This window comes from Anabrus simplex, chromosome 1, assembly GCF_040414725.1.
Source record: "Anabrus simplex isolate iqAnaSimp1 chromosome 1, ASM4041472v1, whole genome shotgun sequence".
Classification (NCBI taxonomy): Eukaryota; Metazoa; Arthropoda; class Insecta; order Orthoptera; family Tettigoniidae; genus Anabrus; species Anabrus simplex.
Window position 1 is genome coordinate 719,384,921 of NC_090265.1, and position 24,776 is coordinate 719,409,696.

At 40.9% G+C, this 24,776-nt stretch overlaps 1 protein-coding gene across 1 annotated transcript in view; it reads left to right on the forward strand.

The window, feature by feature from the left end:
• Positions 1–4,606: 4,606 nt before the first annotated feature.
• Positions 4,607–24,776, forward strand: part of LOC136857411 (U6 snRNA phosphodiesterase 1) — a 97,477-nt gene continuing 77,307 nt past the window's right edge. Inside the window, exon 1 of the mRNA XM_068225174.1 lies at positions 4,607–4,724. The gene's annotated coding sequence lies outside the window, so the exon portion shown is untranslated. The remainder of the gene's footprint in view (positions 4,725–24,776) is intronic.

Sequence of the window (24,776 nt, forward strand, 5' to 3'; positions counted from 1 at the left end):
TTTTATACTGTAACCGATTATTTGTTATGTGCTAGGAAATGAAATTCTACACATTTATCCGGCACAAGTGAAAAATATAATGATGATGAATGACTATTCTCAGCCACCTAATATAAAGTTAACGATTCATTTCATTTCATTCATTTCATACCAGTGCACCTTTCCCTAGATACCAGTACAGGCAGTAATTTAGAAAAATGTATGGTATGGAAAGGCGTTGACCCAGCTGCGTGAGGGCAATTGGGAAGCTACAATGAGCAGCGCTCTCAAAGGCACGGCAATACACTTGAGGGATGTGACATGCTGACCACACCCCTATCTAATATCTGCAAGCCTAGAGCTGCGCAGCAGCTGTAAATGAAAGCCAAGACCTTTCGAGGCCTGGAGTGTTCTTGTTCTTAATAAACTTTAGAGTAACAGTGGTTTAAATGAAATAATTCAAAATTACAAATTTTATTCATTAGCTATTCCTTATCTTAGTGTGTAATTTTCATCACATTATTGTGTTTTAGATTTCACAAGAGAAAAAATGCCACCTTCAGCAGCATGCTGATAGTGCGAGTCACAAAGCAAAATCAACCATGAAAAGTAATATTGGACAGACTCTGCTCACACAAAGTATACCTCCCTCAATCCACAGTAGTTTCTATGCTCATATGTTTAGAGCCCTAGTTGCTGAAAATATCCCCTGGAATTTTGTGCATTGTCCTGTTTTCAGAGATTTGTTTACAGAAATACACCAACAGCACATACCTTCAACATCTCATTAAAGAAAAACTACTTAGATATAGGAGGTAATTTTGCCAGTCACAGAGGATATTTGGGAGTCCTTACATAGGGTTGTATGCGGACAAAACCAGCAACTCTGTGGGCAGGTACATTGCTAATCTTATAGTAGGAAAACTGGAACCCAACTGGCATTTACTGCTCTCCTTCTTTGTTCTAAGCAGCTTCAGAAAATAGAGCAAAGCATTGTGTACATCATCAACAAGGGGTTCCAATTGTTGTATCCTGGGAGTGTTGATGATTATAAAGTCCTTCTCCTTGTCTCCAATGCTGCTTCCTACATGATTGCTACTCTACCTCTCGTTAAAATTTTCTACCCTTCTTTAATGTTCATGTTACTTGCATGGCCCATGCCTTGCACAGACTCACAGAAATAGTTAGGGCCAAGTTGCCTGCAGTAAATAATCTGATTTCAGCAACGAAGAGAGTGTTCTGTAAGCTTCCATCAAGAATAGCCATCTTCTGAGAGAAATTCCCCTCTATTCTTTTCCACCACAGCCAATCATCAGCCGTTGGCGTTCCTCAATAGGAGCTGCCCTGTATTATATGGAACATCTGTTATAGACAATATGCCTTTAACAGACAACTCTGCGTGTGTGTCGTATGGGCAAAGATCTGCTAAAGGATTATTCCAGTGTTCAGAGAGACATTGCATATATTCAGGCAAATTTTTCATTTCTTCCAGTCAATCATTACAAAAATAGAAAAAAATGTAGTCTCAAACAGATATATTTTGTAATTGAGGAAGCTGAGAATATTATACAAAGTACTAGGGATAAAGTAGGGGATAAAATAAAAGACAGGTGGGCTAGTGTATTGCAGAAGAATCTAGGTAATTCTGTGCAGGAAAGGGTACATCAGGTAATGGATGGGGAAAAGTAGACCTACCTAGTGAAATTGAACTGAAAAATATAGGTAAATTTTGCTATGCCCCTCCCAACATCTGTGAGTGTAGAGCACATTTTTTCTGCTTTTAAAATTGGTTTAACAGACAAAAGATTCAGCCTGACTGTGGAAAATTTGGAGAAGATTATTGTTATGTACTGTAAAGCAAACTACGACTGAAAAGTGCAGTAGGAATGTTCCTCACAAGTAAATACGCATACCAGTACTCTGCATTTAATTTAATTTTACTACAGTACTGATGAAAATATTTTGTTTCCTAATCTATAGCTGTTTGTAATAAACGCCTGTTTAATTATGCCTTCATTTTGCAACTATTCCTATTTAGAAAGGGTAGCCTATTCCACATTACTGTACTTAACGTAAAATATATATATATATATATATATCACATTATAGTGTAGGTCTATACTGTCATATTTTAAAGTCTATTTTCTGTCTATTTTTAAAGCATATTTGAAGTGCCTATATTCTCTTTTAAAAACCTATTTACTTGTTTAAAAGGTCATTTTAGGTGCCTAAAACATTTTTTTGAGTCTAAAATCCCAGGTCTGTATCATTGTTGACTACTGCTTTCTGGCAAAGCAAGTGAGAGGTGCTTGCATTCCAAATGTTTATTCAGATTTGAAGTACTTCTTTTTAAGACAATTTCTGTTTGCACATATTACATAATGTGAAATTTTCATCCACTTCTTTAAAGGACTACTACAGGTCACTGTTCTTTCCTTTTTCTAGTTAACTCCATTTCAGTCAACTTGCCTCCTAATACTGAGCTCCAGTGACAATATGCCCCCGAGCATTCAAAAATACAGGAGAAATACATGTTTGTTACTATTCTAGGAGAGTCCCGTGTACCACGATTTTTTTGAACGCGCGCTTAAAAATAATACCACATTGCGAGTCAACTGACAATTTCCTGAAACTGATATTGCAAGCGATGCCGAGGATTATATGTGTTTCAGTTGTTAATATATTCGGGAGAAATGTGCTCACTTCCTACAAATACATTATATACTGAACGATATGTTGACGTCCTTAAAAAATGAAATCAACAAATGTCCATACTGTTGGTAATCATGGCGATGCTTCTTTCTTGAACGCATCGCTTCGCGTGGATACCGTTGCGGCAGCACATGTCGTGATATCACGACTGAACACAACTTCGATCACAGTCACAGTTTAGGTAGCAACATTCTAGTTCGGTATATGGAGTTAACTTTCCCATATGTCTGTTTTGGACACCCCTGGGGGGTGCCTAGTGCGGTGCCAGTACCGGTGCGCTATGCAGCGCTCCTCACCTGGCCTGTTGTAGAAAATAAGTATAAAGAGGATAAGATATATTAGAGTGATAATAATAATAATAATAATAATAATAATAATAAAAATGGTGAAAGTTTTTGCTGTTAAGTGGGTGCGGTTGTGTGGAATATGGTAAAACTCAACGTTATTCGTTGTGTGCCATGGCTGGTTGTTCAATAAAATATCTAAATTTGCCTTTGAGCCAGCGGCAAGGGCAAGTTTGGGTGGTCACCCATCCATGTTTTGTCCACGCCCGGTGTTGCTTTGGTTTACCGGGCCTTGCCGCTGGATTGTTCGCTGGAATATGTTTATATTCCCGTGTATCCGTTGTTTTTGATACTTGTAAATTTAGAAAATACAGCATGTGGTATTGCAGCTTTTAGTGATTTCCGCCTCGGCTACCGGTGTTTCCAGTGCTTCGTTTATTGTGGTGGTTCTGATTTAATGTGGATGTGCTGACTTGGGTGAGGATTTGCTGTTGTTAGGTTTGAGGCTGGCTGTTGAGAAGGCTAGGCCGTTTCTTAGGAAGTGAGGCGTGGTTTCTTGTTTCTTACACTGTGCTTGGCTGGGCGGGTTCGATGGTACTTGGGTTCGAGGGTCCGGGTATGGGTTGTACTTGTGTGAAGTGGGTCAGGACTAGGTTCAGTAATGACTGTAATAGTGTATTTGTGTCTGTGGTAGGCAGATTGGATGAGGTAGTGACTGGTCTTGGGTTCGGTTGCGGGGGCTGTAGAGGTGGTAGACTGAGTAGTGGTGTTGGTTTTGCTTGTAAGTGTCGTGACTGTTTGTAGTGTGCTTTAATTGCTTTTTTGATGAAAGGGCAGCCAGGAAACGAAGCGGCATGACTGCCTTGGCAGTTGGCGCACTTCGCCTGGCCCCATGGTACCTTACAATCTGTGTGGCGGTGATTACCACCACACCTATTGCAGCGGGTATCTGCAGTGCATGTAGCTGCTACGTGATTTAATTTTAAGCAATTAAAGCACTGTGTGATGAGGGATGTGCGTGTGAGTGCCTGGGTTCGGTTCTGTGAGTGTGTTTTATGTGTGCGTGGTTTAGGGGCAGGTTTTTTACGCCTGCTCTCTGTCTGTGCGTGGGAGTTGGTGTATGTTGGTGGCTGATTGGTTTGTGAGTAGGTGGACTTGGCAGGTGGTGGTGGGAGTGGAGGTGGTGGTGGAGGGGGAAGTGGGTTGGTTTGTGCTTCTGTTGATTCGGTGGGTGGCGGTGGATTGGTTTGTGTTTCGGTGGTTCTGGATGTTGGTGGAGGGTTGATTTTGGTAGGTGCTGGCTCGGAAGATGGTGGCTGGTTCGTGGTGCTGTTTAGCGGATTGATTACGATTGGAGAGGGTTAGAGTATCGAAGAGAGTTAAGAGGGCGTACGGTGATCACTTGAAGTGAAATCTTGAAATCACGGCTAATCACAGTGATAGCGTGATAGCGTAGAAAGTAACAGTCGTTACTCGTGATTTATTGATATCAGTGAAAAAATCACAGTTCGTGAAATATCGCTCATCACTACTATATGTATTCCAAAAGTTCCTAAAGTGTAATATTTTGTATGGCTCTACTCACGAAGAACAGAATAGTGTTTTTTTCTTATTACATATAACCCAGTATACTTGTGTCTAAAACGGTTATATCTGATGTGAGTGTATCGTAAAGTGACTCAAGTGAAATATTAAGTAGGACTTGTGACTGGGAAATAGTGGTCTTAATCCCAAACCTATTTATACCTCTCCGCTCTAGATGCTCAGTAGTTCCCTCTTAGCAGTGCTCGTGTGCAGTTGAGTTGGCAGTTGCTGTGAAGAGGTAGCGTGGACGGTATAGAGTAGTGCTTTTGCGAGTGTAATACGTAAGTTATGGGGGAGCAAAGTGGTGGTGAGGAGTCTCCTGATCCTTCAACCCTCAAAGTTGCTCGGGAAGAGACAGTTCAAATGGAACAGGATGAGGATGATAGTCTAAGTGAGAATAGTAGTACAGTGAGTTCACCTAATACACCCAATGCGGTAGTGAATAAAGAGACTGCTACTTCGAATTCGAAGACTGAGTCGCAGGAATTTTATCCTAGTACTCATTATGGACCTTTCATTCTTTTTGTGGAGTCCACAGCAACAGGCAATGTCGGTAACATGCATCCTATGACTCTCGGTAGGACTTTCTATGAGAACAATATTCCAGGCATAAAATCAGTGGCCCGCAAGGGACGAAATAGGGTACAAATAGAATTTGTCTATGCTGTACAGGCAAATTCATTTTTGAAACACCCTATATTAGTTGAGCTTCAGTTACGGGCATACATACCTAGCTCTAATGTATTGCGGGTAGGAGTCATCAGGGGAGTAGAGAAGACCTTGACTGAGGATGCCATATTAAAGCACTTAAAGTCTCCTGCTACAATAAAATCTGTAAAACGTTTGAACCGTCGAGTTGTTAACGAAGAAGGCACACAGTATGTACCTACTGGATCTATCAAAGTGGTTTTTCGTGCACAGAAACTTCCACAGTACGTGTCATTATATCAAGTGCATTTAGAGGTGGAGCCATATGTTTTTGCTCCCATCATCTGCAAAAAATGCCAGCGGTACGGGCACGTTGATAAGCATTGCAGAGCAACAAGTCCCAGGTGTGGGAAATGTGCATTGCACCATACTACGGCGAACTGTACGGAAACTTTCTTACAATGTGTGCATTGTCGCGGTTCCCATTCAACTGGCAATGTTGATTGTCCAACGCACCAACAGCAGGTCCACATTAAAAAGATAATGAGCCACCAGAATTTATCTTTCAAGGACGCTGTTCAAAAAGTCCAACCTAGGGAATATAATCTAGTGGACACTTCTCAAAATTTTCCCCCGTTAAATGGGGAGGGGCAGACTCCTACACAGTCGAATCCCCGTAAGAGAAAATTCACTCAAGTAATTTTAAAATCCCCGAGACCAGTACCAGCCCCAGGATATGATAAGGAAGGTTACCAAAATTTGGTTCGAGAGATTCCCCGCATGGAGATGGCAGCTTCAAGACTTACGCCTGTTTACGGCGGCGCAAACCGTCGGATGGAGGCACCTTTGGACGAACCTGTTGCCACGAGTAGCGCATCCATGGCGCAACCACTTTCGTCATTTCATAGGCAAAGAGAACATCTTCAAAGTGGTCTTTATCAATCTATTCAGCAATTAGTACAATTATTGGGTGATCACCCCGCGTTAGCTCATAATGTATTCCAGTTAAGGGACAGGATTTGTAATTTTATTCAATTCTATGATCAGAATCACTCAATGGAATGCTAGAAGTCTCATGAACAAGCGTCATGAGCTATATAAATTAATACAGGAAACAGTACCTCACTTTGTAGCTATACAAGAAACTTGGTTTCATATAGAGACTCGCATCAAGTATCCAAATTACACAGTTTTACGTAATGATGGACCCGGTTACGGTGGGGTTGCCTTTTTGGTCCACTCATCCGTGACATATCGCATCCATTCGAACATTCAGGCCATACCCCATACATATGTTATAGGATTATATTATATGCATTTTTTACTTGTGAATATCTACTGTCCTCCTGAATATTCCATTACTGAGAGACAATGGAACCAATTCTTTCAACAATTTACTACCGAACAATATGTTTTTATCTTTGGGGACTTTAATCTTCATCACACCCTGTGGGGAGGACATTTGGATACCCCTCAAGGTACACAGTTCCTTAGTGAAGTAAATAACCATGCTTTTGCTATTTTGAATGATGGCTCTCCTACGCGTTTGACTGCGCCTTCTGCCACTCCTAGCGCAGTAGATTTAACATTGTGTAAGCGAAATATGGTGTCTATCGCTACATGGCATACTTTGAGTGATACTTATTCCAGTGATCATTTCCCTATTGTTATTTCTTATGGAGTAGGCAGACCTTTTTCTCCACCCCCCCACACTGTTTCACATAACATGATTCGATCTTTAAGGAGTTTTAAACCACAAATATATACCACTTACATTGAGGACGCGTTACAAAAAATACCGGAAAATACCTTTTCATATCAAACTTTACTGCAGATTTTAACAGCTTATATTAACCTTCATCACCCCATCAGCGCTTCACCTCCTTTATCTTCTAGAAAACCTGTGCATGTTAAGTGGTGGGATGACGAATGTCATTTGCTGATTCAAACTCGTAAAGTACTGTTTCGACAATATAGGCAGAACGCAACACCTGAGCATTACTTCCGGCTCAAACGACACATGGCACAAACCCGCCGACTTTTCCATCAAAAACGGCGTGACGCTTGGAGGGAGTTTATATCGTCCTTCACGCGCCAGGTTCCAATTGCAGACTTGTGGAATGCCATTAGGGCAATCACAAGAGTGACGCAGCACTCCCCTGCCAAGACCATCCCAGGTCAAGTATTATCAGATTTTCTTGTTAGAGAGACGCCAGATTTTGTAGTGCCACAGTATGTGCCTTCCCAAGACCCACTAGACGCTCGTTTTTCCGTATTGCTACAACCCTGCGACTGTCAGGAATTAGAAGCAGTACTCCACTCATGCTCAAATTCTTCCCCAGGTCCAGATAATGTATCCTATCAAATGCTCCAATTACTACCTATTCGCGCAAAGAAGGTATTACTAAATAGGTATAATGATATTTTTCGCAATCACAGTACACCTGTTAGTTGGAATGAATTTTTCTTAATCCCCATTCTTAAAAACAAGCAGTTACCCACAGAGGTAAGTAATTATCGCGGTATAGTTCTCGGTTCGTGCATCCGTAAAGTTTTTCTAAAGATCTTACTTCGAAGAATCCTATGGGTATTAGAATACTATAACTTGACGCCTCGATATCAATATGCCTTTTTAAGGGACGCAGTACATCTGATGCATTTAATAGTTTTGTTATCGATTTACTATTAGCTCGTCATAGAAAACATAGTACCATAGCGGTTTTTCTTGATATTCAACGGGCTTATGATTCCGTACCTTTGAACATCTTATGGGAAAAACTTGCAACTCTTAAGATTCCTGAGGGATTTATTAGCATTCTCCGACAACTTCTGACTTATCGAACACTACGATTTAAATCGACGCCTTGTACACTCCAGCCCCGGCAGGTAAGTAATGGGTTGCCACAGGGCGATATTCTGAGTGGTATTCTTTTCGCTCTTTATATGAAAGATTTTGAAACGGTCATTTTACGTCATGCTCGAATACAGGCGTATGCTGATGATTTTTTGATTTATTGTACACACGAAGATTTACAGCTCTGTAGACAACAAATTAGTCTCACGCTTCATGAAGCTAGAACATGGTTAGAGGCCCATGGGTTAAATCTGTCCATAGCGAAATGTCGAGCAATGATATTTACACATCGCAGAACCTATGACCGATCGCCACTTGCTTTTGACCAGTATGAAATACCAGTGGTTAGCCACCATAAATATCTTGGGTTATTTATCGATCAAAAACTTACATGGAAACATCATTTTTTATATTTGCGTTCGAAGAGTGAACGGTATATTCAGGTCATACAGGCCGTAACCCGTAGGCAATGGGGGGCAGATCCCGTTGTGGTGCTATCTCTGTACAAAACCACTATTAGGACGATATTGGATTACGGATCACATATTTTCGACGTAGCATCTTCTACTAACTTGCATATTCTTAACACTTGTCAATATCAGGCAATACGATCCTGTATTGGAGCTTTAAAATCCACACCTACCAATGCCCTCTTAGTTGAAGCCTGCGAAGCTCCCTTACAAGTACGTAGAAAAATACTTGCGACGAAATATTTACTTAAAAAGTTTTCCTTCACAAGTCATCCTCTGATTCCGAAGTTACAGTTACTCTCGGAGTATTATTCAGTTAGGCGACAGGGTTTAAGCAGATTGCCTGCATTGTTTCATGCATTTAATACATTGAAGTCGAAGCAGTGTACCTTAATACACAGTGCTACTTTACTACCCTATACCTTACCCTATCCGGTTTCTTATTTTAAGCCTCAAATCATTTGGCCTATGCGTAATGGCTCTACTACCGTTCCTTGTCTGCAGGGGATCGAGATATGTCCTGTTAAACGGGTGAAATTTTCTCATATTCCACGAAGCATACACATTTTTACAGATGGGGCAAAGAACATCAATGGAGTCGGTTCCGCTTATTATATACCTTCTCTAAATTTTAGTGAACAATATGGTTTGCCTAGTGACTGTTCGATTTTTACGGCGGAGCTATTTGCCATACAGCAAGCTTTACTTTTTGTTCAGCGAAAGGGATATACGCGAGCTACAATCTATACGGATTCGCTAAGTGCATTACAATCTTTGGTTTCTAATGAGTTATCCTATAATTGGTATATTTACAATGTCAAGAGTATCCTTTATATGCTTGACAATGTCGGTATTTCCATAACTTTAGTCTGGGTACCAGGTCACGTGGGTTTCGCCGGTAATGAAAAAGCAGACTGTTCTGCAAAACAAGCTTCTCGTCTTCCTGTTCCGCACACTAACAATATAGTTCCAGCTTCTGATTATGTAGTTGTTTTTCGACAGGAGGGGCGTTCAGAATGGCAGAATTTCTTCCGACAAACTGCACAAGTCAAAGGTAAATTTTATTATCATTTACAACCAGGACTTTTAGTTAAACCTTGGTTTATACGAGGATCTTATACTAGACGACATATTATTAACATCATTCGGTTACGGTTTAATCATGCCCTTACACCACAATATCGATCACGGTTCCATTTAACGCAAGATACCAACTGTTTGTGTGGTACAGATATCCGTAATGGCGATTCTAACCACATCTTCTTTGAATGTTCTTTGTATGCTAACCCCCGTAAAAAACTTCTGGCTAACCTCAAGCGACTTAAGCAGGTTTTTCCTACCAGTGTTTTTTGTTTGCTCTGTAATCCTACAGAAGAGATTATTAGAGTGCTAAATTTGTTTCTAGATGAAGCCAAGATCGTGTTATAATTTTGTCTATAACATCCAGTGAGAATTACTCATGCTTTCTCAGGTTCCATTTGAGTGATTCCTCATATCATTAGTGTATTACTTGTGAGTGCTATTTTGGATTCTTCGTGTGGGTGAAACTTTAGACGTAGTGTGATTGCAAGATTGGAAGTTTCCCGTATGACAACAGTCTATACTAGCAAATTGGGGTAGTTATGTGATATAGTGAAGTTTCGTGTTTTGTGTTTTTCTACTTGCAAGTTCAAGCATCAATTATTGAATTGAAGTGTTTTCATTTATACTAGTGTGTTTACATGCGTAAGTGAGTATTGACTGGGTGAAATGTCGTAGACACAGCCCATAAGCATCAGCAAGCAAGCAAAAGCTATTTATACCTCCTCAAGAATAGTGATGAGCGATACCGTGATTTGTGAGTCACAGCGTGATTTGATATCGTGATTTTCTGATATCAGTGATTTTTAGTCGTGACGTGATCACAGTCACCGCATCGTCCGTGCTGCTTGTTACTTGTAGCTTGTGATCAAGATAATGCCTTGTTATTGTGACTAGGCTATCTCTGTGTAAACATTTATAAGAAAATCACCCACCTAAGGTTTTGCATTTATTAAACAGCCTACATTTTGGTTGCATTGCAGACACGGTCGTTGCCAATTTACTTCTAGGCGTACAAACATAATCATTTTATTATTTATGTTACGGACTTTTCCGTGGTAGGTAGAGGTGAAAGAAGGTGCGGGTGTGAATGGGTTTCAAGCTACGAAATTATAGTGCGACGTAAAATTAATTTAAAATTCAACAAGGTTATATTTTCTTTTCGAAAACAAAGAAATAACAAGCATGGCAGGTACAAAGTAGCAATTCAAAAGGGGTTAGTTACAATATTTACAGAATTTGGGCTTCGCGCCCTGACTTCACAATGCTTGGGCAATCAGCTCAGTTTTACCCCAAATACAAGTTTTAACAAAGGGGGAGAAAACCCCATTCATACCTAGGAGCCCTTGCTCCAAATTATACTGAAAAACCTCCATGAGGCATACAACCCAGAATTTTCAAAAGAGCCACTCGCTCTCAAAATTTAAGCCTCTCCCAGGCCACACCAAACTCCACCTTCAAGTTGTCCTCAACGGACATAAACTCAGGGGTAAAATACCCAATCTACTGAGGTCTATTAAAAGAAAAGCAGGTTAATTAAATGACCTCTAAAATAACAATTTGAGAGGAGGCGAACTTGCACTCCTAATACACTTTGATTAAGACCTACTTGGCACTAGGCCGTTAATACAAGGGCTAATCCCATGCTAAAGAGGTGACTTAAGAAAAGAACAATTTGTTTTACATTAACGAAAAATAGGTTGAGAAAATAAGTTCACCTCAAGACAATGTGAGTGGGAGCTCGAGAGGGTTAACACTCTCTATCCCAATATGTCGTTTTACAAGAGAATAGATGAAAAGAGAAGTTACATTTTAGGAAAAGGTTACATGGTTGAACGCTTAGAACCCGCCCCGAAAGTTAAACTGCTGAGCTAGCAAAGAAAGAAGTTATTAATCGGCCATTACCTTGTGTTGAACGGCTGGAGAAGAAAGAGGCGCTTCCCGCCCCCTGCTATGTACTTAACACACTGAAAGATGGAACAGAAGTGGCCTAGAGACCCAAAAATCAGCAGTTTAAATACTCTCGCGGAAGTTTCTAGGCGTTAGGGGAAAGAAAACACCCTCCCACAAACTCTTTATTGGATAGGACCCCGCAACAGATTCAAGTTGGGGGAAGATACAACTGATTGGATAGAAATTAATTGAAGAAATTCGGGATTGGATACATTCATAACAAGGGGAAGAAAGGGGTAAATATTGCCAACTTAAACAATGATAGAAAGAAATTTAACAAAGAACAAACTCTTGAAATTAAATTTTCTCCAAAAAAATAGTTCTTTGACTCCGCACTAGGTTGCACTATTGTAGATCTTCAGTAGTGTCCTCTAGAAGAGAAAGTTCACACTTCTTACTTCAAGCGAAACAAAAACACATCAAAAATGACACAGTTCAAAAACTCAAAATTTTCCACGTGGTGACATCTTCTGAGAAGGTAGAAAATTAATACTGTCAATAAAGTTCAGACTTCCTCCAGCAGAGGAGTTTCAACAGGCGCACATTTTAAATTACATTTTAAATTAGCGGAGTGGAGGTGTACCGCCCGGTACAGACCTCCCCCCCAAAAAAGTTCCTCCAGGGATGACACATGAAATCAGTTTGAAACAAGGTCCAAGTTATGCTGTGGGTATGAAGATTGATTGCCAAAAAATTTATAAGATTTTCTTAATTTGGGTTGATTTGGTTTCAAAATTTGTTGTTGCAGATGAAGTAAAGTCTTTATATTTGTAGAAGTTGAATTTCTGAAGATAACTTTTTATACTTGAAAGTGAAGAAAAAAAAAGTTTCAAGGTCCACCAAATATTGCAGTTGAATTCCCAAGTGTAGTCATTACTTATGGTATCTGTTCATGTAGTAGATGGTGATGAAGTGGGATTGCCAGACCGGCCGTTGCGGCTTGCGTCCAAAGGAGGCCGCTCGGACCCCTCAAGTACCCTGAGATACCGCTCGCCCGCACTATGAGGGGAGCAGAGGTGTTGAAGCACGCCGCGCCCGCGGTGAACATATACAGGCTGCGGGCAAGTAGCAGGTTGTGCGCCGCACATCAGCCTTGGCCGGGAGGAGAGCTCCGGCTCGCCGTGCACACGTCGTCCTCGCTGGGGCCGAGGGGGCCCGTCCTCAGCTCCAGTTGCTGCACGGCGCCGCGCGGCTGCGGGGGCACTGAAACATTAAAGCTTGGCGGCAGAATTGTGTTGGACTATCATCTTCTTGGAGGATACAGGCTTATGGAGAGGTTGAGGGGCCAGCGGCGTGCCAATATCCATGGCCTGAGTTATGCCACTGTGTGTATTGAAGCAGGAGACGGGAGCGTGGTAATGGCCGAGGTAAGGACAGGAAGGCAGTTTAACAATCGGGGAGGTTTACAAGAAATGCTTACATATAAAATAAAATAGAAGGAGCAGAATGCCTTAAGAGTGGAACTCAAAAAAAATATAACCTTCATATTCCTATCAAATTATATGAAGCAAGTTGACACAAAATTTACACTGGTTTCACCTGTGACAGGTGAACCCTAAATATCCTCTCAGTGGCTGGATTGCTTACTAACAAGGTAACCGGCGTAAGAAAATCGAGAATGATGCATGGCCCATGAAATCTGGGGGCAAGCTTGCCCGCGGGAACAAAATTCTTGACCATCACCTGGTCACCTACCTTCAAAGTGGTGGGTCTCCGTCCACGATCATACCTTTCCCTAACCTTTTCATGAGACACTTTAAGATTAGCTTTAGCCTTCTTCCAAAGATCTTTAATGTTATCCGGATCTATTGTCTCGGGTAGAATGTCATTCAGAGACCAGAGGTTAGAGAGCGGCGAGTTGGGAACAAACTTGAACATCAAAGAAGCTGGAGTAAACTTGTGAGATTCATGAACCGCCGAATTCAAAGCAAAAGCTATCCAATGCAGGGACGTGTCCCACCTGGAATGATCTTCATGATGATAGGCAATAAGTGCTGACCTGAGATTACGGTTAACCCTTTCAGCCAGAGATGGTTGAGGGTAATAAGCAGAAGTAGTTACATGAGAGATTGATAAGTCAAAACAGAATTTACGAAATAAATTAGATGTAAAAGCCTTAGCATTATCAGATACAATATATTGACACGGACCAAAAGAAGCAAAAATAGAATTTAAGCAGGTAATGGTAGACTGAGCGGTAGCCAGCTTAGTCGGAAATAACCAAGAAAATCTGGTAAAACCATCTACGCACACAAAGATGAACTTGTTAGCATTACCCTTTGACTGGGGGAAGGGTCCTACATAATCGATATACAGACGTTCCATGGGGCGCGACGCTTGATGCGAAGACAAAAAGCCTACCTTGGTGGACATGGTGGGTTTACTGAGCAAACAAGATTTACAAGCTTTTACAAGTTCACGGATTTCACCGTCCATACCTTTCCAGATGAACATTTCACGAATCTTCTCACGAGTTTTAAAGATTCCAAGATGCCCTCCTAATGGGGTCTCATGATAATACTTGAAGATCATAGGTACAAGAACAGCTGGAACGACAACTTTCATCATCCTATCATGCCTCGATGGGCAACATAGAACACCATTCCTCAGAACATAAGGGACAACATGTTCCCCAGAAGAAAGGGTTTCCATTATCGGAGCCAGCGTCGGATCTTCACGTTGGTATTTCTCAATATCCCTAAAAAGCATGGGAGCATCTGTTAAGATGGCATTAACACCAGATAGTATGGACTCGGGAGGTGATGAACTGTCGACCGTTTCGTGGGTCTCGACGTCGTTATGAAACATACGGCTGAGTCCATCAGCAACAACATTTTCGGTACCTCTGATATGTCTAACATCAAACTGGAAGGCGGAAATACGAATAGCCCAGCGGGCTATACGACCAGTACGACGCGGCCTACCTAAGACCCAGCTTAATGCTTGATTATCTGTCTCCAGGTCGAATTTGACGTGTTCCAGATAGAGACGGAACTTTTCTAAGGCGAATAAGACTGCCAAACCTTCGAGCTCATAGATGGAATACTTGGCTTCTTGAGCCGACAATGTCCTAGACGCATAGGCGATGGGTCGCCTCCCTAGTTCAGTCTCTTGAAGAAGGACTGCAGCTACTGCTGACGACGATGCGTCGGTTTGGACAATGAATTTCTTCGAGAAATCAGGCATAGCAAGAACAGGGGCATTACAAAGCGCTAATTTAAGGTCTTCAAAAGCGGCTTGTTGAGAAGGTCCCCACTCGAATTTGATGCCTTTCCTACGAAGAAGGTTTAATGGCGCCGCTCTATTAGCAAAGTTAGGAATGAACTTTCTGAAGAAATTCACCATACCAATAAACCTGGCGATGCCTTTAATGTCCTTGGGAGGTTTAAAATCACGGATGGCCTGTGTTCTAGAATGATCGACTGCTACACCATCGGGTGACACAATATGCCCTAGGAATGACATAGAGGGCTTAGCAAAGGCAACCTTGGACAACTTAACAGTTAACCCAGCCTTACGAAGGCGATCGAGAACTTCTCGCAAATGATCTAGATGTTCTTCAAAAGTCTCTGAAAATACGACGACATCATCTAAATAGTGATATAAGTACTCGAATTTGATATCGGAGAAGACCCTATCTAGTATCCTAGTGAGCACAGCTGCCCCCGTGGGGAGCCCGAAAGGCACGCGGTTGTATTCATATAAATTCCAGTCCGTGGCAAACGCTGTAAGGTGTTTAGACTCTTCGGCAAGGGGAATTTGATTATAGGCCTGATTCAAGTCCAAGATAGTGAAGAACTTGGCCTTACGAAACCATGAAAAGCAAGAATGAAGGTCAGGAAGGGGCACCGATTGCAACACCACCTTCCGATTGAGAGCCCTGTAATCAATGACAGGCCTGAAGCCTCCTTGGGGTTTCGGGACTAGAAAAATAGGCGATGAATACGCCGACTTAGAGGGCCTAATAATACCATCCTTCAACATCTGATCGATAATTTCTTTCAGAGCCTTCATTTTAGGTGGAGATAGCCTATAAGGTGGAAAACGGACAGGAATCGAATCCGTGACCTCAATTTTGTATTCAATAAGGTCAGTAACACCAAGAGTATCAGAGAACACCTCGGGAAACGACTGACACAGTTTGCGAATACTATCAGCCTGCTCCTCAGGTAGATGTCTAAGGTCTAACAACATCTCATCCTGGGTAGGCGAAATAGGAGAACATGACACAGAATTACACTTTAATAGTGGTATTTTACAACTAGAAGCAAATTTGAATGTGCACGACCTAGACTGGAGATCGAGCTCAAGACCAGTGTGAGAAATAAAGTCAGCTCCCAATATAATGGGGCAAGACAATTGCTTGGCCACAAACAATTTAATTTTCCATGTAAACTTAAAAATACGAATCTTGACCAGTAAGGAACCTAGAATTTCTAATGGAGATGAATTAGCCGAAACGTATTGAACAGGAGAAGAGACATAGTCAGGAAGTTTACAAACCGATTTCAATTTAGAATACCATTCAGCCGAAATAATCGAACAAACACTGCCTGAATCTAAGAGAGCTGTTATAGGCTCGTTATTTAACTCAATCTTAAGAAAAGGAACAGGTGCGGGGGTATCCGCCGCAATCCTAAGACACTCTTTGGGGCATTCAAAAGATGTATTCGAAGACTTATCGTTCCCTGAATTCTCGACCTTTTTGCCAGGGGCTGAGCCTTGGGAAGCAGAATTAGTTGACTCAGCCGCAGCCACTAGTCACTTTTGATTGTTGTTAGAAGTTACACCAGAAGTTGAGCAGGAGGGGGTGCTATTCGAATTGGGACAATTCTTTGCGATATGTGAGAAAGCCCCACATTTAAAACAGCCTTGTGATGAACCAGCTCCATTATTTGCCCTACTAGTTTTGATCAGAGGACACTTATTGCGCAGATGGTCAGGCGACCCGCAAGCATAACATTTACGGGGGGTGACTGATCGGCGAGGTGGAGGCCGAGTATTACTAATGGAAGGCGGGGGTTCTTTCGCGACACGCAAAGAATCGGCGTATCTAACTCCTTCCGCTGAGACGGCCAATGCTTCAAGTTCCGAGAAAGTTTGCGGGCACGCCGCGAAACACAAATATGACCTATAGGGAGGTGAAATTCCCTCTACAATAGCCTGTACAATCTGATCTTCAGGAAAATGAAGGGCAAACACCCTAGTATAAAACTTAATGTCCTGTATGAAATCAGCCAAGTTTTCATCCAAGCGCTGTACACGATAATAGTACTTCTGAATAAGGGAGGACCTGGCCCTAGCAGGGATGAAGTTAGCTAGCAAATGGGCATGGAAATCCTCAATAGATGATTGCTCGGCAATGGCTCTTACGATTTTATCAGAGAGAATACCAATAGCATACGGATAGATAATTTGCAAGTTTTGACATGGAGATAGAGAAAAAACAAGGGCATGATCCTGAAATTCCACTAGAAATCTTAAAAATGAAATTACGTCACTGGTGGTATTAACGGAAAACTTAGATATACCTCTGAGCAACATTGCCAATGGATGAGGCAAGCTACTAAACCCGGGTGACATAGTAGGTAAAGGTTTCAATGGCAAGGAAGTTAATTCAGAACGGATGTTACTCAGCGATGCACGGCGTTCAGACTCGTTGTCCAATGGGGCAGGGATAGTTTGAGCAGCAACGGTTATTCTATTAACTTCTCCCTTGGGAGGCGCTTCCTCACTACCTGCATTTACTATGGTGGGTTGATCAGATTTGGGAGGAACTTCCCCAGTTAACAATTGAGTGACCTTACTAGATAATTCGGAAATATTTTCCAGGAGCGTACTAGCTTCCTTCCTCTGAACATCATTCAGTTTTAGAGACAACAGATCGTTAACCCTATTCGAAAAATGATATAGCCTGCCTTGCACACGCTTAATTTGATTAGGAGACGGATCATTTTCATCATAAAACTAACTACAGAAGCTAGCCCAGTAATATTCTCCGTGATCGTGGAAAGAGAGTCGTCAATTTCTTTCTCTCCCAAATTGGGGATGGAAATGGGCAAATCAAGGGACTCTCTAAGCTTGTTAGTGTCTATTGCAACCGTGCCTCCAGATTGCACATTTCTGATAGTTAATTCATAGATCAACTCCTCCTTACGCAAATAGTTAAGAAGGAGAACGTCGCGAGGGCCGGGCATGATGACAGACCAATTGTGAAAAACTCAAAAAATTCCAGCAACTGGGAAAATAGTTAGAGTTCGGAACAAACAATATTTAGCCGTCAAAAGGGGCTAAATTGAGACCCATTCAACCACGCTCTGCTACCACTTGTTACGGACTTTTCCGTGGTAGGTAGAGGTGAAAGAAGGTGCGGGTGTGAATGGGTTTCAAGCTACGAAATTATAGTGCGACGTAAAATTAATTTAAAATTCAACAAGGTTATATTTTCTTTTCGAAAACAAAGAAATAACAAGCATGGCAGGTACAAAGTAGCAATTCAAAAGGGGTTAGTTACAATATTTACAGAATTTGGGCTTCGCGCCCTGACTTCACAATGCTTGGGCAATCAGCTCAGTTTTACCCCAAATACAAGTTTTAACAAAGGGGGAGAAAACCCCATTCATACCTAGGAGCCCTTGCTCCAAATTATACTGAAAAACCTCCATGAGGCATACAACCCAGAATTTTCAAAAGAGCCACTCGCTCTCAAAATTTAAGCCTCTCCCAGGCCACACCAAACTCCACCTTCAAGTTGTCCTCAACGGACATAAACTCAGGGGTAAAATACCCAATCTACTGAGGTCTATTAAAAGAAAAGCAGGTTAATTAAATGACCTCTAAAATAACAATTTGAGAGGAGGCGAACTTGCACTCCTAATACACTTTGATTAAGACCTACTTGGCACTAGGCCGTTAATACAAGGGCTAATCCCATGCTAAAGAGGTGACTTAAGAAAAGAACAATTTGTTTTACATTAACGAAAAATAGGTTGAGAAAATAAGTTCACCTCAAGACAATGTGAGTGGGAGCTCGAGAGGGTTAACACTCTCTATCCCAATATGTCGTTTTACAAGAGAATAGATGAAAAGAGAAGTTACATTTTAGGAAAAGGTTACATGGTTGAACGCTTAGAACCCGCCCCGAAAGTTAAACTGCTGAGCTAGCAAAGAAAGAAGTTATTAATCGGCCATTACCTTGTGTTGAACGGCTGGAGAAGAAAGAGGCGCTTCCCGCCCCCTGCTATGTACTTAACACACTGAAAGATGGAACAGAAGTGGCCTAGAGACCCAAAAATCAGCAGTTTAAATACTCTCGCGGAAGTTTCTAGGCGTTAGGGGAAAGAAAACACCCTCCCACAAACTCTTTATTGGATAGGACCCCGCAACAGATTCAAGTTGGGGGAAGATACAACTGATTGGATAGAAATTAATTGAAGAAATTCGGGATTGGATACATTCATAACAAGGGGAAGAAAGGGGTAAATATTGCCAACTTAAACAATGATAGAAAGAAATTTAACAAAGAACAAACTCTTGAAATTAAATTTTCTCCAAAAAAATAGTTCTTTGACTCCGCACTAGGTTGCACTATTGTAGATCTTCAGTAGTGTCCTCTAGAAGAGAAAGTTCACACTTCTTACTTCAAGCGAAACAAAAACACATCAAAAATGACACAGTTCAAAAACTCAAAATTTTCCACGTGGTGACATCTTCTGAGAAGGTAGAAAATTAATACTGTCAATAAAGTTCAGACTTCCTCCAGCAGAGGAGTTTCAACAGGCGCACATTTTAAATTACATTTTAAATTAGCGGAGTGGAGGTGTACCGCCCGGTACAATTTACATTCTTTTTTTGTAGACATGCCGAAGTTCAGCCAATATGTGAAGGAAAAAATAGGATCAATATTGGCAACAGTCGTGTTTTATACTGTAACCGATTATTTGGTATGTGCTAGGAAATGAAATTCTACACATTTATCTGGCACAAGTGAAAAATATAATGATGATGAATGACTATTCTCAGCCACCTAATGTAAGGTTAACAATACCAGTGCACCTTTCCCTAGATAATAGTACCGGCAGTAATTTAGAAAAATGTAAGGTATGGAAAGGCGTTGACCCAGCTGCGTGAGGGCAATTGGGAAGCTACAATGAGCAGCGGTCTCAGAGGCACGGCAATACACTTGAGGGATGTGACGTGCTGACCACACGACTATCTAATATCTGCAAGCCTAGAGCTGCGCAGAAGCTGTAAATGAAAGCCAAGACCTTTCAAGGCCTGGAGTGTTCTTGTTCTTAATTAACTTTAGAGTAATAGTGGTTTAAATGAAATAATTCAAAATTACAGAATTTATTCATTAGCTATTCCTTATCTTAGTCTGTAATTTTCATCACATTATTGTGTTTTAGATTTCACAAGAGCATGTTGATAGTGCGAGTCACAAAGCAAAATCAACCATGAAAAGTAACATTGGACAGACTCTGCTCACACAAAGTATACCTCCCACAATCCACAGTAGTTTCTATGCTCATATGTTTAGAGCCCTAGTTGCTGAAAATATCCCCTGGAATTCTGTGCATAGTCATGTTTTCAGAGATTTGTTTACAGAAATACACCAACAACACATACTTTCAACATCTACATTAAAGAAAAACTACTTAGGTATAGGAGGTAATTTTGCCAGTCACGGAGGATATTTGGGAGTCCTTACATAGGGTTGTATGTGGACAAAACCAGCAACTCTGTGGGCAGGTACATTGCTAATCTTATAGTAGGAAAACTGGAACCCAATTGGCATTTACTGCTCTCCTTTGTTCTAAGCAGCTTCAGAAAATAGAGCAAAACATTGTGTACATCATCAACAAGGGGTTCCAGTTGTTGTATCCTGGGAGTGTTGATGATTATAAAGACCTTCTCCTTGTCTCCAATGCTGCTTCCTACATGATTGCTACTCTACCTCTCGTTAAAACTTTCTACCTCTCTTTAATGTTACTGTTACTTGCATGGCCCATGCCTTGCACAGACTCACAAAAATAGTTAGGGCCAAGTTGCCTGCAGTAAATAATCTGATTTAAACAACGAAGAGAGTGTTCTGTAAGCTTCCATCAAGAATAGCCATCTTCTGAGAGAAATTCCCCTCTATTCTTTTCCACCACAGCCAATCATCAGCCGTTGGGGTTCCTCAATGGAAGCTGCCCGGTATTATATGGAACATCTGTGATAGACAATATGCCTTTAACAGACAACTCTGCATGTGTGTCGTATGGGCAAAGATCTGCTAAAGGATTATTCCAGTGTTCAGAGAGACATTGCATATATTCAGGCAAATGTTTCATTTCTTCCAGTCAATCATTACAAAAATAGAAAAAAAAGTAGAGTCTCAAACAGATATATTTTGTAATTGAGGAAGCTGAGAATATTATACAAAGTACTAGGGGTAAAGTAAGGGATAGAATAAAAGACAGGTGGGCTAGTGTTTTGCTGTAGAATCTAGGTAATTCAGTGCAGGAAAGGGTACATTAGGTAATGGATGGGGAAAAGTAGACCTACCTAGTGAAATTGAACTGAAAAATGTAGGTAAATTTTGCTATGCCCCTCCAACATCTGTAGGTGTAGAGCACATTTTTTCTGCTTTTAAAATTGTTTTAACAGACAAAAGACAGCCTGACTGTGGAGAATTTGGAGAAGATTATTGTTATGTACTGTAAAGCAAACTACGACTGAAAAGTGCAGTAGGAATGTTCCTCACAAATAAATACGCATACCAGTATTCCGCATTTAATTTCATTTTAGTACAGTATTGATGAAAATTTTTTTGTTTCCTAATCCATAGCTGTTTGTAATAAATGCCTGTTTAATTATGCCTTCATTTTGCAACTATTCCTATTTAGAAAGGGTAGCCTATACCACATTACTGTACTTAATGTAAAAAAAAAAGTACCGTATATCACATTACAGTGTAGGTCTATATTGTCATATTTTAAAGTCTATTTTCTGCCTATTTTTAAAGCATATTTGAAGTGCCTATATTCTCTTTTAAAAACCTATAAAAGGCCATTTTAGGTGCCTAAAACATTTTTTTAGAGTCTAAAATCCCAGGTCTGTATCATCAGATACATGTCGATTGTTGACTACTGCTTTCTGGCAAAGCAAGTGAGAGGTGCTTGCATTCCAAATGTTTATTCAGATTTGAAGTACTTCTTTTTAAGACAATTGCTGTTTGCACATATTACATAATGTGAAGTTTTCATCCACTTGTTTAAAGGACTGCTACAGGTCACTGTTCTTCCTTTTTCTAGAAAACGTCTTTTCAGTCAACTTGCCTCCTAATACTGAGCTCCAGTGACAATATGCCCCCGGGCATTCCAAAATACAGGAGAAATACATGTTTGTTACTATTCTAGGAGAGTACCGTGTACCACGATTTTTTTGAACGCGCGCTTAAAAATAATACCACACTGCGAGTCAACTGACAATTTCCTAAAACTGATATTGCAAGCGATACCGAGGATTATAAGTGTTTCAGTTGTTAATATATTCGGAAGGAATGTGCTCAATTCCTACAAATACATTATATACTGAACAATATGTTGACGTCCTTAAAAAATAAAATCAAATGTCCATATTGTCGGTAATCATGTCGATGCTGCTTCCTTGAACGCATCGCTTCGCGTGGATACCGTTGCGGCAGCACATGTCGTGATATCAAATACAGTATTTGTATTTGGTGATATCACGACTGATCACAACATGGATCACAGTCACAGTTTAGGTAGCAACATTCTAGTTCGGTGTGTGTTTGAGTCATCAGTCCATAGACTGGTTTGATGCAGCTCTCCATGCCACCCTATCCTGTGCTAACCTTTTCATTTCTACGTAACTATTGCATCCTACATCTGCTCTAATCTGTTTGTCATATTCATACCTTGGTCTACCCCTACCGTTCTTGCCACCTACACTTCCTTCAAAAACCAACTGAACAAGTCCTGGGTGTCTTAAGATGTGTCCTATCATTCTATCTCTTCTTCTCGTCAAATTTAGCCAAATCGATCTCCTCTCACCAATTCGATTCAGTATCTCTTCATTCGTGATTCGATCTATCCATCTCACCTTCAGCATTCTTCTATAACACCACATTTCAAAAGCTTCTATTCTCTTTCTTTCTGAGCTAGTTATCGTCCATGTTTCACTTCCATACAATGCCACGCTCCACACAAAAGTCTTCAAAAACATCTTTCTAATTCCGATATCAATGTTTGAAGTGAGCAAATTTCTTTTCTTAAGAAAGCTCTTCCTTGCTTGTGCTAGTCTGCATTTTATGTCCTCCTTACTTCTGCCATCGTTGGTTATTTTACTACCCAAGTAACAATATTCATCTACTTCCTTTAAGACTTCGTTTCCTAATCTAATATTTCCTATATCACCTGCCTTCGTTCGACTGCACTCCATTACTTTTGTTTTGGACTTATTTATTTTCATCTTGTACTCCTTACCTAAGACTTCATCCATACCATTCAGCAACTTCTCGAGATCTTCTGCAGTCTCAGATAAAATAACAATATCATCGGCAAATCTCAAGGTTTTGATTTCCTCTCCTTGGACTGTGATTCCCTTTCCAAATTTCTCTTTGATTTCCTTTACTGCCTGTTCTATGTAAACATTGAAAAGGAGAGGGGACAAACTGCAGCCTTGCCTCACTCCTTTCTGGATTGCTGCTTCTTTTTCAAAGCCCTCGATCCTTATCACTGCAGACTGATTTTTATACAGGTTGTAGATAATTCTTCGTTCTCGGTATCTGATCCCTATCATCTTCAGAATCATAAATAGCCTGGTCCAATCAACATTATCGAATGCCTTTTCTAGATCTACGAATGCCATGTACGTGGGCTTGTCCTTCTTGATTCGATCCTCTAAGATCAGACGTAAAGTCAGGATTGCTTCACGTGTTCCTACATTTCTTCTGAAGCCAAATTGATCTTCCCCCAACTCAGCTTCAACTTGTTTTTCCATTCTTCTGTAAATAATACGTGTTAAAATTTTGCAGGCATGAGATACTAAACTAATAGTGCGGTAGTTTTCACACCTGTCAGCACCGGCTTTCTTGGGAATAGGTATAACAACATTCTGCCGAAAATCGGATGGGACTTCTCCTGTCTCATACATCTTGCACACTAAATGAAATAACCTTACCATGCTGGTTTCTCCTAAGGCAGTCAGTAATTCAGAGGGAATATCATCAATTCCAGGTGCCTTGTTCCTATTTAGGTCACTCACAGCCCTGTCAAACTCTGACCTCAAAATTGGGTCTCCCATTTCATCAGTATCAACAGCCTCTTCATGTTCCAGAACGAAATTATCTACATCGTTACCTTGATACAACTGTTGGATATGCTCCTGCCATCTTTCTGCTTTGTCTTCTTTCCCTAGAAGTGGCTTTCCATCTGAGCTCTTAATATTCATGCACCTAGATTTCCTTTCTCCAAAGGTTTCCTTGATTTTCCTGTATGCAGCATCTACCTTTCCCAGGACCATACAGCCTTCGACATCCTTGCACTTCTCCTTCAGCCATTCTTCCTTAGCTACCTTGCACTTTCTATCCACTTGATTCTTTAATCGCCTGTATTCTTTTCTGCCCTCTTCATTTCTAGCATTCTTGTATTTTCGTCGTTCATCAATCAGGTCTAGTATCTCCTGAGTTATCCACTGATTCTTAGTTGATCTTTTCTTCCTTCCTAACATTTCTTCAGCAGCCCTACTGACTTCATTTTTCATGACTCTCCACTCTTCCTCTACTGTGTTTCTTTCGGCCTTTTCATTTAGTCCTTGTGCAACATGTTCCTTGAAACGATCCATCACACTCTTTTCTTTCAACTTGTCTAGATCCCATCTTTTTGCATTCTTTCCTTTCTTCAATTTCTTCAACTTCAGATGGCATTTCATGACCAACAAGTTGTGGTCAGAGTCCACGTCTGCTCCTGGGAAAGTTTTGCAATCCAACACCTGGTTTCTGAATCTCTGCCTAATCATAATGAAGTCTATTTGATACCTTCCAGTGTCTCCAGGTCTCGTCCACGTATACAGCCGTCGTTTGTGGTGTTTGAACCAAGTATTGGCGAGGACTAAATTATGGTCAGTGCAGAATTCAACCAGCCGACTTCCTCTTTCGTTCCTTTGTCCCAATCCAAATTCTCCTACTGTGCTACCTTCTCTTCC